We start from the raw sequence: 13,169 nt of genomic DNA, 5'->3' as shown, positions 1-13,169 counted from the left end.
TGCGGGCAATTTCCTGACAGCCCGGCTTCTCACCAAGGCCTCACGTTAATGGATGGCCACCCAATCGCACGGTCGCCGTTCAGCAAAAGAGCGCTCTGCACAGCAGACATCACTCGGGCGATCAGAGTGCAGGCACACAGGAGAGACACGGAAAGCACATTGCCAGCTGAATTCGTTGCATGCGGGCATTTTTCGGACAGGCTTCCTCAGCAAGGCCTCGCGTTAATGCTCACCCAATCGCGCGCTCGCCGCTCAGCTAAAGAGCGCTATGCACAGCAGACTACACTTGGGTGCTTAATGTGTAGGCACACAGGACAGACACGGAAAGCGCATTGCAGGCTGAATTCGTCGTATGCGGGCAACTTCCTGAGAGCACGTCTTCCTCAGCAGGGCCTCACGTTAATGGCCACGCATGCCTGCGCACGCCGCTCAGCAGAAGAGCTCTCTGCAAAGCAAAGTTCACACGGGCGCATAGGGTGCAGGCACACAGGACAGACACAGAAAGGACATTGCAAGCTGAATTCGTTGTATGCGGCAATTTCCTGACAGCCCGGCTTCCCCAAGCTAGGACTCACTTTAATGGCCGCCCAAGCGTGCGCGCGCTGCTCGGCAAAAGAGAACTCTACGCAGCAGACTTCACTCTGGCGCTCAGTGTGCAGGCACACAGGACAGACACGGAAAGCACATTGCCGGCTGAATTCCTTGCATGCGAGCATTTTTCTGACAGCCAGGCTTCCTCAGCAAGGCCTCACATTAATGGCCACCCAAGCCCGTGCACGCCGCTCAGCAAAGGAGTGCTCTGCACAGCAGACTTCACTCGAGCGCATAGGGTGCAGGCACACGACACGGACGCGGAAAGCACATTGCAAGATGAATTCTTCGTATGCAGGCAATTTCCTGAAAACACGGCTTCCTCAGCAAGGCCTCACGTTAATGGCCACGCAAGCGAGGACACGTCGCTCAGTAAAATAGCGCTCTGCACAGCAGACTTCACTCGGGCGCTTAGAGTGCAGGCACACAGGACAGACACGGAAAGCACATTGCAGGCTGAATTCCTTGCATGCGAGCATTTTCCTGAGGGCCTCGCTTCCTCAGCAAGGCCTCACGTTAATGGCCACCCAAGCGCGCACACACCGCTCAGCAAAAGAGCGCTCTGCACAGCACACTTCACTCGGGCGCTTAGACTGCAGGCACACAGGACAGACATGGGAAGCACATTGCAAGCTGAATTCGTTGTTTGCGGGCAATTTCCTGACAGCCCGGCTTCTCACCAAGGCCTCACGTTAATGGATGGCCACCCAATCGCGCGGTCGCCGCTCAGCAAAAGAGCGCTCTGCACAGCAGACATCACTCGGGCGATCAGAGTGCAGGCACACAGGAGAGACACGGAAAGCACATTGCCAGCTGAATTCGTTGCATGCGGGCATTTTTCGGACAGGCTTCCTCAGCAAGGCCTCGCGTTAATGCTCACCCAATCGCGCGCTCGCCGCTCAGCTAAAGAGCGCTATGCACAGCAGACTACACTTGGGTGCTTAGTGTGTAGGCACACAGGACAGACACGGAAAGCGCATTGCAGGCTGAATTCGTCGTATGCGGGCAACTTCCTGAGAGCACGTCTTCCTCAGCAGGGCCTCACGTTAATGGCCACGCATGCCCGCGCACGCCGCTCAGCAGAAGAGCTCTCTGCAAAGCAAAGTTCACACGGGCGCATAGGGTGCAGGCACACAGGACAGACACAGAAAGGACATTGCAAGCTGAATTCGTTGTATGCGGCAATTTCCTGACAGCCCGGCTTCCCCAAGCTAGGACTCACTTTAATGGCCGCCCAAGCGTGCGCGCGCTGCTCGGCAAAAGAGAACTCTGCGCAGCAGACTTCACTCTGGCGCTCAGTGTGCAGGCACACAGGACAGACACGGAAAGCACATTGCCGGCTGAATTCCTTGCATGCGAGCATTTTTCTGACAACCAGGCTTCCTCAGCAAGGCCTCACGTTAATGGCCACCCAAGCCCGCGCACGCCGCTCAGCAAAAGAGTGCTCTGCACAGCAGACTTCACTCGAGCGCATAGGGTGCAGGCACACGACACCTACGCGGAAAGCACATTGCAAGATGAATTCTTCGTATGCAGGCAATTTCCTGAAAACACGGCTTCCTCAGCAAGGCCTCACGTTAATGGCCACGCAAGCGAGGACACGTCGCTCAGTAAAATAGCGCTCTGCACAGCAGACTTCACTCGGGCGCTTAGAGTGCAGGCACACAGGACAGACACGGAAAGCACATTGCAGGCTGAATTCCTTGCATGCGAGCATTTTCCTGAGGGCCTCGCTTCCTCAGCAAGGCCTCACGTTAATGGCCACCCAAGCGCGCGCACACCGCTCAGCAAAAGAGCGCTCTGCACAGCACACTTCACTCGAGCGCTTAGACTGCAGGCACACAGGACAGACATGGGAAGCACATTGCAAGCTGAATTTGTTGTTTGCGGGCAATTTCCTGACAGCCAGCTTTCTGAGCAAGGCCTCACGTTATTGGCCACCAAAGCGCGCGCTCGCCACTCAGCAAAAGAGCGCTCTGCACAGCAGACATCACTCGGCCGCTTAGAGTGCAGGCCCACAGGACTGACCCCGAAAGCACATTGCAAGCTGTATTCATTGTATGCGAGCATTTTCCTGACAGCCAGGCTTCCTCAGCAAGGCCTCACGTTAATGGCCACCCAAGCCCTTGCACGCTGCCCAGCAAGTAGAGCTCTGGACAGCAGACTCCACTCGGGCGCTTAGGGGGCAGACCCACAGGACAGTCACTGAAATTACACTGCTGGCGTGTGGGGCCACGCAAGCCCGCACACGCCGCTCAGCAAAGGAGTGCTCTGCACAGCAAAGTTCAAACGGGAGCATAGGGTGTAGACACACAGGACAGACACGGAAAGCACATTGCTGTCTGAATTCGTTGTATGTGCGCAATTTCCTGACAGCCCGGCTTCCTCAAGCTAGGGCTCACGTTAATGGCCGCCCAAGCGTGCGCTTGCCACTTGGCAAAAGAGAACTCTACGCAGCAGACTTCACTCAGGCGCTCAGTGTACAGGCACACAGGACAGACACGGAAAGCACATTGCCAGCTGAATTCGTTGTTTGCGGGCAATTTCCTAACAGCCCGGCTTCTCACCGAGGCCTCACGTTAATGGCCACCCATACGCGCTCTCGCAGCTCAGCAAAAGAGCTCTCTGCACAGCAGACATCACTCGCGCTTAGAGTGCAGGCACACAGGACAGACACGGAAAGCTCATTTGAAAGCAGAATTCATTCTTTGCGGGCATTTCCCTGACAACCAAGGCTTCCTCAAGCATGGCCTCACGTTAATGGCCGCCCAAGGGTGTGCACGCCCCTCAGCAAAAGAGCGCATGGCACAGCAGACTTCACTCGGGCGCTTAGAGAGCAGGCACACAGGACAGACATGTAAAGCACATTGAAAGTTGAAATCATTCTTTGCGGGCATTTCCCTGACAACCAGGCTTCCTCAAGCATGGCCTCACGTAATTGGCCGCCCAAGGGCATGCACGCCGCTCAGCAAAAGAGCGCTCTGCACAGCACACTTCACTCGAGCGCTTAGACTGCAGGCACACAGGAGAGACACGGAAAGCACATTGCCAGCTGAATTCGTTGCATGCGGGCATTTTTCGGACAGGCTTCCTCAGCAAGGCCTCGCGTTAATGCTCACCCAATCGCGCGCTCGCCGCTCAGCTAAAGACCGCTATGCACAGCAGACTACACTTGGGTGCTTAGTGTGTAGGCACACAGGACAGACACGGAAAGCGCATTGCAGGCTGAATTCGTCGTATGCGGGCAACTTCCTCAGAGCACGTCTTCCTCAGCAGGGCCTCACGTTAATGGCCACGCATGCCCGCGCACACCGCTCAGCAGAAGAGCTCTCTGCAAAGCAAAGTTCACACGGGCGCATAGGGTGCAGGCACACAGGACAGACACAGAAAGGACATTGCAAGCTGAATTCGTTGTATGCGGCAATTTCCTGACAGCCCGGCTTCCCCAAGCTAGGACTCACTTTAATGGCCGCCCAAGCGTGCGCGCGCTGCTCGGCAAAAGAGAACTCTACGCAGCAGACTTCACTCTGGCGCTCAGTGTGCAGGCACACAGGACAGACACGGAAAGCACATTGCCGGCTGAATTCCTTGCATGCGAGCATTTTTCTGACAGCCAGGCTTCCTCAGCAAGGCCTCACGTTAATGGCCACCCAAGCCCGCGCACGCCGCTCAGCAAAGGTGCTCTGCACAGCAGACTTCACTCGAGCGCATAGGTTGCAGGCACACGACACGGACGCGGAAAGCACACTGCAAGATGAATTCTTCGTATGCAGGCAATTTCCTGACAACACGGCTTCCTCAGCAAGGCCTCACGTTAATGGCCACGCAAGCGAGGACACGTCGCTCAGTAAAATAGCGCTCTGCACAGCAGACTTCACTCGGGCGCTTGGAGTGCAGGCACACAGGACAGACACGGAAAGCACATTGCACGTTGAATTCGTTGTTTGCGGGCAATTTCCTGACAGCCCGGCTTCTCACCAAGGCCTCACGTTAATGGATGGCCACCCAATCGCGCGGTCGCCGCTCAGCAAAAGAGCGCTCTGCACAGCAGACATCACTCGGGCGATCAGAGTGCAGGCACACAGGAGAGACACGGAAAGCACATTGCCAGCTGAATTCGTTGCATGCGGGCATTTTTCGGACAGCCTTCCTCAGCAAGGCCTCACGTTAATGGCCACGCAAGCGAGGACACGTCGCTCAGTAAAATAGCGCTCTGCACAGCAGACTTCACTCGGACGCTTAGAGTGCAGGCACACAGGACAGACACGGAAAGCACATTGCAGGCTGAATTCCTTGCATGCGAGCATTTTCCTGAGGGCCTCGCTTCCTCAGCAAGGCCTCACGTTAATGGCCTCCCAAGCGCGCGCACACCGCTCAGCAAAAGAGCGCTCTGCACAGCACACTTCACTCGAGCGCTTAGACTGCAGGCACACAGGACAGACATGGGAAGCACATTGCAAGCTGAATTCGTTGTTTGCGGGCAATTTCCTGACAGCCCGGCTTCTCACCAAGGCCTCACGTTAATGGATGGCCACCCAATCGCGTGGTCGCCGCTCAGCAAAAGAGCGCTCTGCACAGCAGACATCACTCGGGCGCTTAGAGTGCAGGCACACAGGACAGACATGGAAAAAACATTGCAAACTGAATTCTTCTTATGTGGGCAATTTCCTGACAGCCCGGCTTCCTCAAGCTAGGGCTCACGTTAATGGCCGCCCAAGCGTGCGCTTGCCACTTGGCAAAAGAGAACTCTACGCAGCAGACTTCACTCAGGCGCTCAGTGTACAGGCACACAGGACAGACACGGAAAGCACTTTGCCAGCTGAATTCGTTGTTTGCGGGCAATTTCCTAACAGCCCGGCTTCTCACCGAGGCCTCACGTTAATGGCCACCCATACGCGCGCTCGCAGCTCAGCAAAAGAGCTCTCTGCACAGCAGACATCACTCTGGCGCTTAGAGTGCAGGCACACAGGACAGACACGGAAAGCTCATTTGAAAGCAGAATTCATTCTTTGCGGGCATTTCCCTGACAACCAAGGCTTCCTCAAGCATGGCCTCACGTTAATGGCCGCCCAAGGGTGTGCACGCACCTCAGCAAAAGAGCGCATGGCACAGCAGACTTCACTCGGGCGCTTAGAGAGCAGGCACACAGGACAGACATGTAAAGCACATTGAAAGTTGAAATCATTCTTTGCGGGCATTTCCCTGACAACCAGGCTTCCTCAAGCATGGCCTCACGTAATTGGCCGCCCAAGGGCATGCACGCCGCTCAGCAAAAGAGCGCTCGGCACAGCAGACTTCACTCGGGCGCTCTGGGTGCAGGCACACAGGACAGACACGGAAAGCACATTGCAAGCTGAATTCCTTGCATGCGAGCACTTCTCTGACAGCCAGGCTTCCTCAGCAAGGCCTCACGTTAATGGCCACCCAAACGCACGCTCGCCGCTCAGCAAAAGAGCTCTCTGCACAGCAGACATCACTCGGGCGCTTAGAGTGCAGGCACACAGGACAGACATGGAAAAAACATTGCAAACTGAATTCTTCTTATGTGGGCAATTTCCTGACAGCCTGGCTTCCTCAGCAAGGCCTCACGTTAATGGCCACGCAAGACCGCACACGCCGCTCAGCAAAATAGCGCTCTGCACAGCAGACTTCACTCGGGCGCTTAGGGTGCAGGCAAACAGGACAGACACGGAAAGTACATTGCAAGCTGAATTCGTCGTGTGCGGGCAACTTGCTGAGAGCCCGGCTTCCTCAGCAAGGCCTCTCGTTAATGGCCACCCAAGCCCCCGCACGCTGCTCAGCAAATAGAGCTCTGGACAGCAGACTCCACTCGGGCGCTTAGGGGGCAGGCGCACAGGACAGTCACTGATATTACAATGCTGGCTGAATGTGTCATATGCGGGCATTTCCATGACAGCCAGGCTTCCTCAAGCAAGGCCTCATGTTAATGGCCACCCAAGCGTGCGTGCGCCGCTCGGCAAAAGAAAACTCTATGCAGCGGACTACACTCAGACACTCAATGTGCAGTCACACAGGACAGACACGGAAAGCACATTGCCACCTGAATTTGTTGCATGCGTGCATATTTGTGACCACCAGGCTTCCACAGCAAGGCCTCACGTTACTGGCGACCAACGCCCGTGAACGCCGCTCAACGAAAGAGCGCTCCTCACAGCAGACTTCACTCAAGCGCTTACGGTGTAGGCACAGAGGAAAGACACGGAAAGCACATGGCAAGCTGAATTCGTATGCATGCAATTTCCAGAGAGCCCGGCGTACGCAGCAAGGCCTCACATGAATGGCCACGCCAGCACGCGCATGTCACTCAGCAAAAGAGCGCTCTGCACAGCAGGCTTCACTCGGGCGCTTGGAGTGCAGGAACACAGGACAGACACGGAAAGCACATTGCACGTTGAATTCGTTGTTTGCGGGCAATTTCCTGACAGCCCGGCTTCTCACCAAGGCCTCACGTTAATGGATGGCCACCCAATCGCGCGGTCGCCGCTCAGCAAAAGAGCGCTCTGCACAGCAGACATCACTCGGGCGATCAGAGTGCAGGCACACAGGAGAGACACGGAAAGCACGTTGCCGGCTGAATTCGTTGCATGCGGGCATTTTCGGACAGGCTTCCTCAGCAAGGCCTCGCGTTAATGCTCACCCAATCGCGCGCTCGCCGCTCAGCTAAAGAGCGCTATGCACAGCAGACTACACTTGGGTGCTTAGTGTGTAGGCACACAGGACAGACACGGAAAGCGCATTGCAGGCTGAATTCGTCGTATGCGGGCAACTTCCTGAGAGCACGTCTTTCTCAGCAGGGCCTCACGTTAATGGCCACGCATGCCCGCGCACGCCGCTCAGCAGAAGAGCTCTCTGCAAAGCAAAGTTCACACGGGCGCATAGGGTGCAGGCACACAGGACAGACACAGAAAGGACATTGCAAGCTGAATTCGTTGTATGCGGCAATTTCCTGACAGCCCGGCTTCCCCTAGCTAGGACTCACTTTAATGGCCGCCCAAGCGTGCGCGCGCTGCTCGGCAAAAGAGAACTCTACGCAGCAGACTTCACTCTGGCGCTCAGTGTGCAGGCACACAGGACAGACACGGAAAGCACATTGCCGGCTGAATTCCTTGCATGCGAGCATTTTTCTGACAGCCAGGCTTCCTCAGCAAGGCCTCACGTTAATGGCCACCCAAGCCCGTGCACGCCGCTCAGCAAAGGAGTGCTCTGCACAGCAGACTTCACTCGAGCGCATAGGGTGCAGGCACACGACACGGACGCGGAAAGCACATTGCAAGATGAATTCTTCGTATGCAGGCAATTTCCTGAAAACACGGCTTCCTCAGCAAGGCCTCACGTTAATGGCCACGCAACCGAGGACACGTCGCTCAGTAAAATAGCGCTCTGCACAGCAGACTTCACTCGGGCGCTGAGAGTGCAGGCACACAGGACAGACACGGAAAGCACATTGCAGGCTGAATTCCTTGCATGCGAGCATTTTCCTGAGGGCCTCGCTTCCTCAGCAAGGCCTCACGTTAATGGCCACCCAAGCGCGCACACACCGCTCAGCAAAAGAGCGCTCTGCACAGCACACTTCACTCGGGCGCTTGGAGTGCAGGCACACAGGACAGACACGGAAAGCACATTGCACGTTGAATTCGTTGTTTGCGGGCAATTTCCTGACAGCCCGGCTTCTCACCAAGGCCTCACGTTAATGGATGGCCACCCAATCGCGCGGTCGCCGCTCAGCAAAAGAGCGCTCTGCACAGCAGACATCACTCGGGCGATCAGAGTGCAGGCACACAGGAGAGACACGGAAAGCACATTTCCAGCTGAATTCGTTGCATGCGGGCATTTTTCGGACAGGCTTCCTCAGCAAGGCCTCGCGTTAATGCTCACCCAATCGCGCGCTCGCCGCTCAGCTAAAGAGCGCTATGCACAGCAGACTACACTTGGGTGCTTAGTGTGTAAGCACACAGGACAGACAAGGAAAGCGCATTGCAGGCTGAATTCGTCGTATGCGGGCAACTTCCTGAGAGCACGTCTTCCTCAGCAGGGCCTCACGTTAATGGCCACGCATGCCCGCGCACGCCGCTCAGCAGAAGAGCTCTCTGCAAAGCAAAGTTCACACGGGCGCATAGGGTGCAGGCACACAGGACAGACACAGAAAGGACATTGCAAGCTGAATTCGTTGTATGCGGCAATTTCCTGACAGCCCGGCTTCCCCAAGCTAGGACTCACTTTAATGGCCGCCCAAGCGTGCGCGCGCTGCTCGGCAAAAGAGAACTCTACGCAACAGACTTCACTCTGGCGCTCAGTGTGCAGGCACACAGGACAGACACGGAAAGCACATTGCCGGCTGAATTCCTTGCATGCGAGCATTTTTCTGACAGCCAGGCTTCCTCAGCAAGGCCTCACGTTAATGGCCACCCAAGCCCGCGCACGCCGCTCAGCAAAAGAGTGCTCTGTACAGCAGACTTCACTCGAGCGCATAGGGTGCAGGCACACGACACGGACGCGGAAAGCACACTGCAAGATGAATTCTTCGTATGCAGGCAATTTCCTGACAACACGGCTTCCTCAGCAAGGCCTCACGTTAATGGCCACGCAAGCGAGGACACGTCGCTCAGTAAAATAGCGCTCTGCACAGCAGACTTCACTCGGGCGCTTGGAGTGCAGGCACACAGGACAGACACGGAAAGCACATTGCACGTTGAATTCGTTGTTTGCGGGCAATTTCCTGACAGCCCGGCTTCTCACCAAGGCCTCACGTTAATGGATGGCCACCCAATCGCGCGGTCGCCGCTCAGCAAAAGAGCGCTCTGCACAGCAGACATCACTCGGGCGATCAGAGTGCAGGCACACAGGAGAGACACGGAAAGCACATTGCCAGCTGAATTCGTTGCATGCGGGCATTTTTCGGACAGGCTTCCTCAGCAAGGCCTCGCGTTAATGCTCACCCAATCGCGCGCTCGCCGCTCAGCTAAAGAGCGCTATGCACAGCAGACTACACTTGGGTGCTTAGTGTGTAGGCACACAGGACAGACACGGAAAGCGCATTGCAGGCTGAATTCGTCGTATGCGGGCAACTTCCTGAGAGCACTTCTTCCTCAGCAGGGCCTCACGTTAATGGCCACGCATGCCCGCGCACGCCGCTCAGCAGAAGAGCTCTCTGCAAAGCAAAGTTCACACGGGCGCATAGGGTGCAGGCACACAGGACAGACACAGAAAGGACATTGCAAGCTGAATTCGTTGTATGCGGCAATTTCCTGACAGCCCGGCTTCCCCTAGCTAGGACTCACTTTAATGGCCGCCCAAGCGTGCGCGCGCTGCTCGGCAAAAGAGAACTCTACGCAGCAGACTTCACTCTGGCGCTCAGTGTGCAGGCACACAGGACAGACACGGAAAGCACATTGCCGGCTGAATTCCTTGCATGCGAGCATTTTTCTGACAGCCAGGCTTCCTCAGCAAGGCCTCACGTTAATGGCCACCCAAGCCCATGCACGACGCTCAGCAAAGGAGTGCTCTGCACAGCAGACTTCACTCGAGCGCCTAGGGTGCAGGCACACGACACGGACGCGGAAAGCACATTGCAAGATGAATTCTTCGTATGCAGGCAATTTCCTGAAAACACGGCTTCCTCAGCAAGGCCTCACGTTAATGGCCACGCAAGCGAGGACGCGTCGCTCAGTAAAATAGCGCTCTGCACAGCAGACTTCACTCGGGCGCTTAGAGTGCAGGCACACAGGACAGACACGGAAAACACATTGCAGGCTGAATTCCTTGCATGCGAGCATTTTCCTGAGGGCCGCGCTTCCTCAGCAAGGCCTCACGTTAATGGCCACCCAAGCGCGCACACACCGCTCAGCAAAAGAGCGCTCTGCACAGCACACTTCACTCGAGCGCTTAGACTGCAGGCACACAGGAGAGACACGGAAAGCACATTGCCAGCTGAATTCGTTGCATGCGGGCATTTTTCGGACAGGCTTCCTCAGCAAGGCCTCGCGTTAATGCTCACCCAATCGCGCGCTCGCCGCTCAGCTAAAGAGCGCTATGCACAGCAGACTACACTTGGGTGCTTAGTGTGTAGGCACACAGGACAGACACGGAAAGCGCATTGCAGGCTGAATTCGTCGTATGCGGGCAACTTCCTGAGAGCACGTCTTCCTCAGCAGGGCCTCACGTTAATGGCCACGCATGCCCGCGCACGCCGCTCAGCAGAAGAGCTCTCTGCAAAGCAAAGTTCACACGGGCGCATAGGGTGCAGGCACACAGGACAGACACAGAAAGGACATTGCAAGCTGAATTCGTTGTATGCGGCAATTTCCTGACAGCCCGGCTTCCCCAAGCTAGGACTCACTTTAATGGCCGCCCAAGCGTGCGCGCGCTGCTCGGCAAAAGAGAACTCTACGCAGCAGACTTCACTCTGGCGCTCAGTGTGCAGGCACACAGGACAGACACGGAAAGCACATTGCCGGCTGAATTCCTTGCATGCGAGCATTTTTCTGACAGCCAGGCTTCCTCAGCAAGGCCTCACGTTAATGGCCACCCAAGCCCGCGCACGCCGCTCAGCAAAAGAGTGCTCTGCACAGCAGACTTCACTCGAGCGCATAGGGTGCAGGCACACGACACGGACGCGGAAAGCACACTGCAAGATGAATTCTTCGTATGCAGGCAATTTCCTGACAACACGGCTTCCTCAGCAAGGCCTCACGTTAATGGCCACGCAAGCGAGGACACGTCGCTCAGTAAAATAGCGCTCTGCACAGCAGACTTCACTCGGGCGCTTGGAGTGCAGGCACACAGGACAGACACGGAAAGCACATTGCACGTTGAATTCGTTGTTTGCGGGCAATTTCCTGACAGCCCGGCTTCTCACCAAGGCCTCACGTTAATGGATGGCCACCCAATCGCGCGGTCGCCGCTCAGCAAAAGAGCGCTCTGCACAGCAGACATCACTCGGGCGATCAGAGTGCAGGCACACAGGAGAGACACGGAAAGCACATTGCCAGCTGAATTCGTTGCATGCGGGCATTTTTCGGACAGCCTTCCTCAGCAAGGCCTCACGTTAATGGCCACGCAAGCGAGGACACGTCGCTCAGTAAAATAGCGCTCTGCACAGCAGACTTCACTCGGACGCTTAGAGTGCAGGCACACAGGACAGACACGGAAAGCACATTGCAGGCTGAATTCCTTGCATGCGAGCATTTTCCTGAGGGCCTCGCTTCCTCAGCAAGGCCTCACGTTAATGGCCACCCAAGCGCGCGCACACCGCTCAGCAAAAGAGCGCTCTGCACAGCACACTTCACTCGAGCGCTTAGACTGCAGGCACACAGGACAGACATGGGAAGCACATTGCAAGCTGAATTCGTTGTTTGCGGGCAATTTCCTGACAGCCCGGCTTCTCACCAAGGCCTCACGTTAATGGATGGCCACCCAATCGCGCGGTCGCCGCTCAGCAAAAGAGCGCTCTGCACAGCAGACATCACTCGGGCGCTCAGAGTGCAGGCACACAGGACAGACATGGAAAAAACATTGCAAACTGAATTCTTCTTATGTGGGCAATTTCCTGACAGCCTGGCTTCCTCAGCAAGGACTCACGTTAATGGCCACGCAAGACCGCACACGCCGCTCAGCAAAATAGCGCTCTGCACAGCAGACTTCACTCGGGCGCTTAGGGTGCAGGCAAACAGGACAGACACGGAAAGTACATTGCAAGCTGAATTCGTCGTGTGCGGGCAACTTGCTGAGAGCCCGGCTTCCTCAGCAAGGCCTCTCGTTAATGGCCACCCAAGCCCCCGCACGCTGCTCAGCAAATAGAGCTCTGGACAGCAGACTCCACTCGGGCGCTTAGGGGGCAGGCGCACAGGACAGTCACTGATATTACAATGCTGGCTGAATGTGTCATATGCGGGCATTTCCATGACAGCCAGGCTTCCTCAAGCAAGGCCTCATGTTAATGGCCACCCAAGCGTGCGTGCGCCGCTCGGCAAAAGAAAACTCTATGCAGCGGACTACACTCAGACACTCAATGTGCAGTCACACAGGACAGACACGGAAAGCACATTGCCACCTGAATTTGTTGCATGCGTGCATATTTGTGACCACCAGGCTTCCACAGCAAGGCCTCACGTTACTGGCGACCAACGCCCGTGAACGCCGCTCAACGAAAGAGCGCTCCTCACAGCAGACTTCACTCAAGCGCTTACGGTGTAGGCACAGAGGAAAGACACGGAAAGCACATGGCAAGCTGAATTCGTATGCATGCAATTTCCAGAGAGCCCGGCGTACGCAGCAAGGCCTCACATGAATGGCCACGCCAGCACGCGCACGTCACTCAGCAAATGAGCGCTCTGCACAGCAGACTTCACTCGGGCGCTTGGAGTGCAGGCACACAGGACAGACACGGAAAGCACATTGCACGTTGAATTCGTTGTTTGCGGGCAATTTCCTGACAGCCCGGCTTCTCACCAAGGCCTCACGTTAATGGATGGCCACCCAATCGCGCGGTCGCCGCTCAGCAAAAGAGCGCTCTGCACAGCAGACATCACTCGGGCGATCAGAGTGCAGGCACACAGGAG

This window comes from Manis javanica, chromosome 13 (assembly GCF_040802235.1).
Source record: "Manis javanica isolate MJ-LG chromosome 13, MJ_LKY, whole genome shotgun sequence".
Lineage (NCBI taxonomy): Eukaryota > Metazoa > Chordata > Mammalia > Pholidota > Manidae > Manis > Manis javanica.
The sequence above is the reverse complement of the archived record's forward strand: the minus strand, read 5'-3'. Positions refer to the sequence as shown.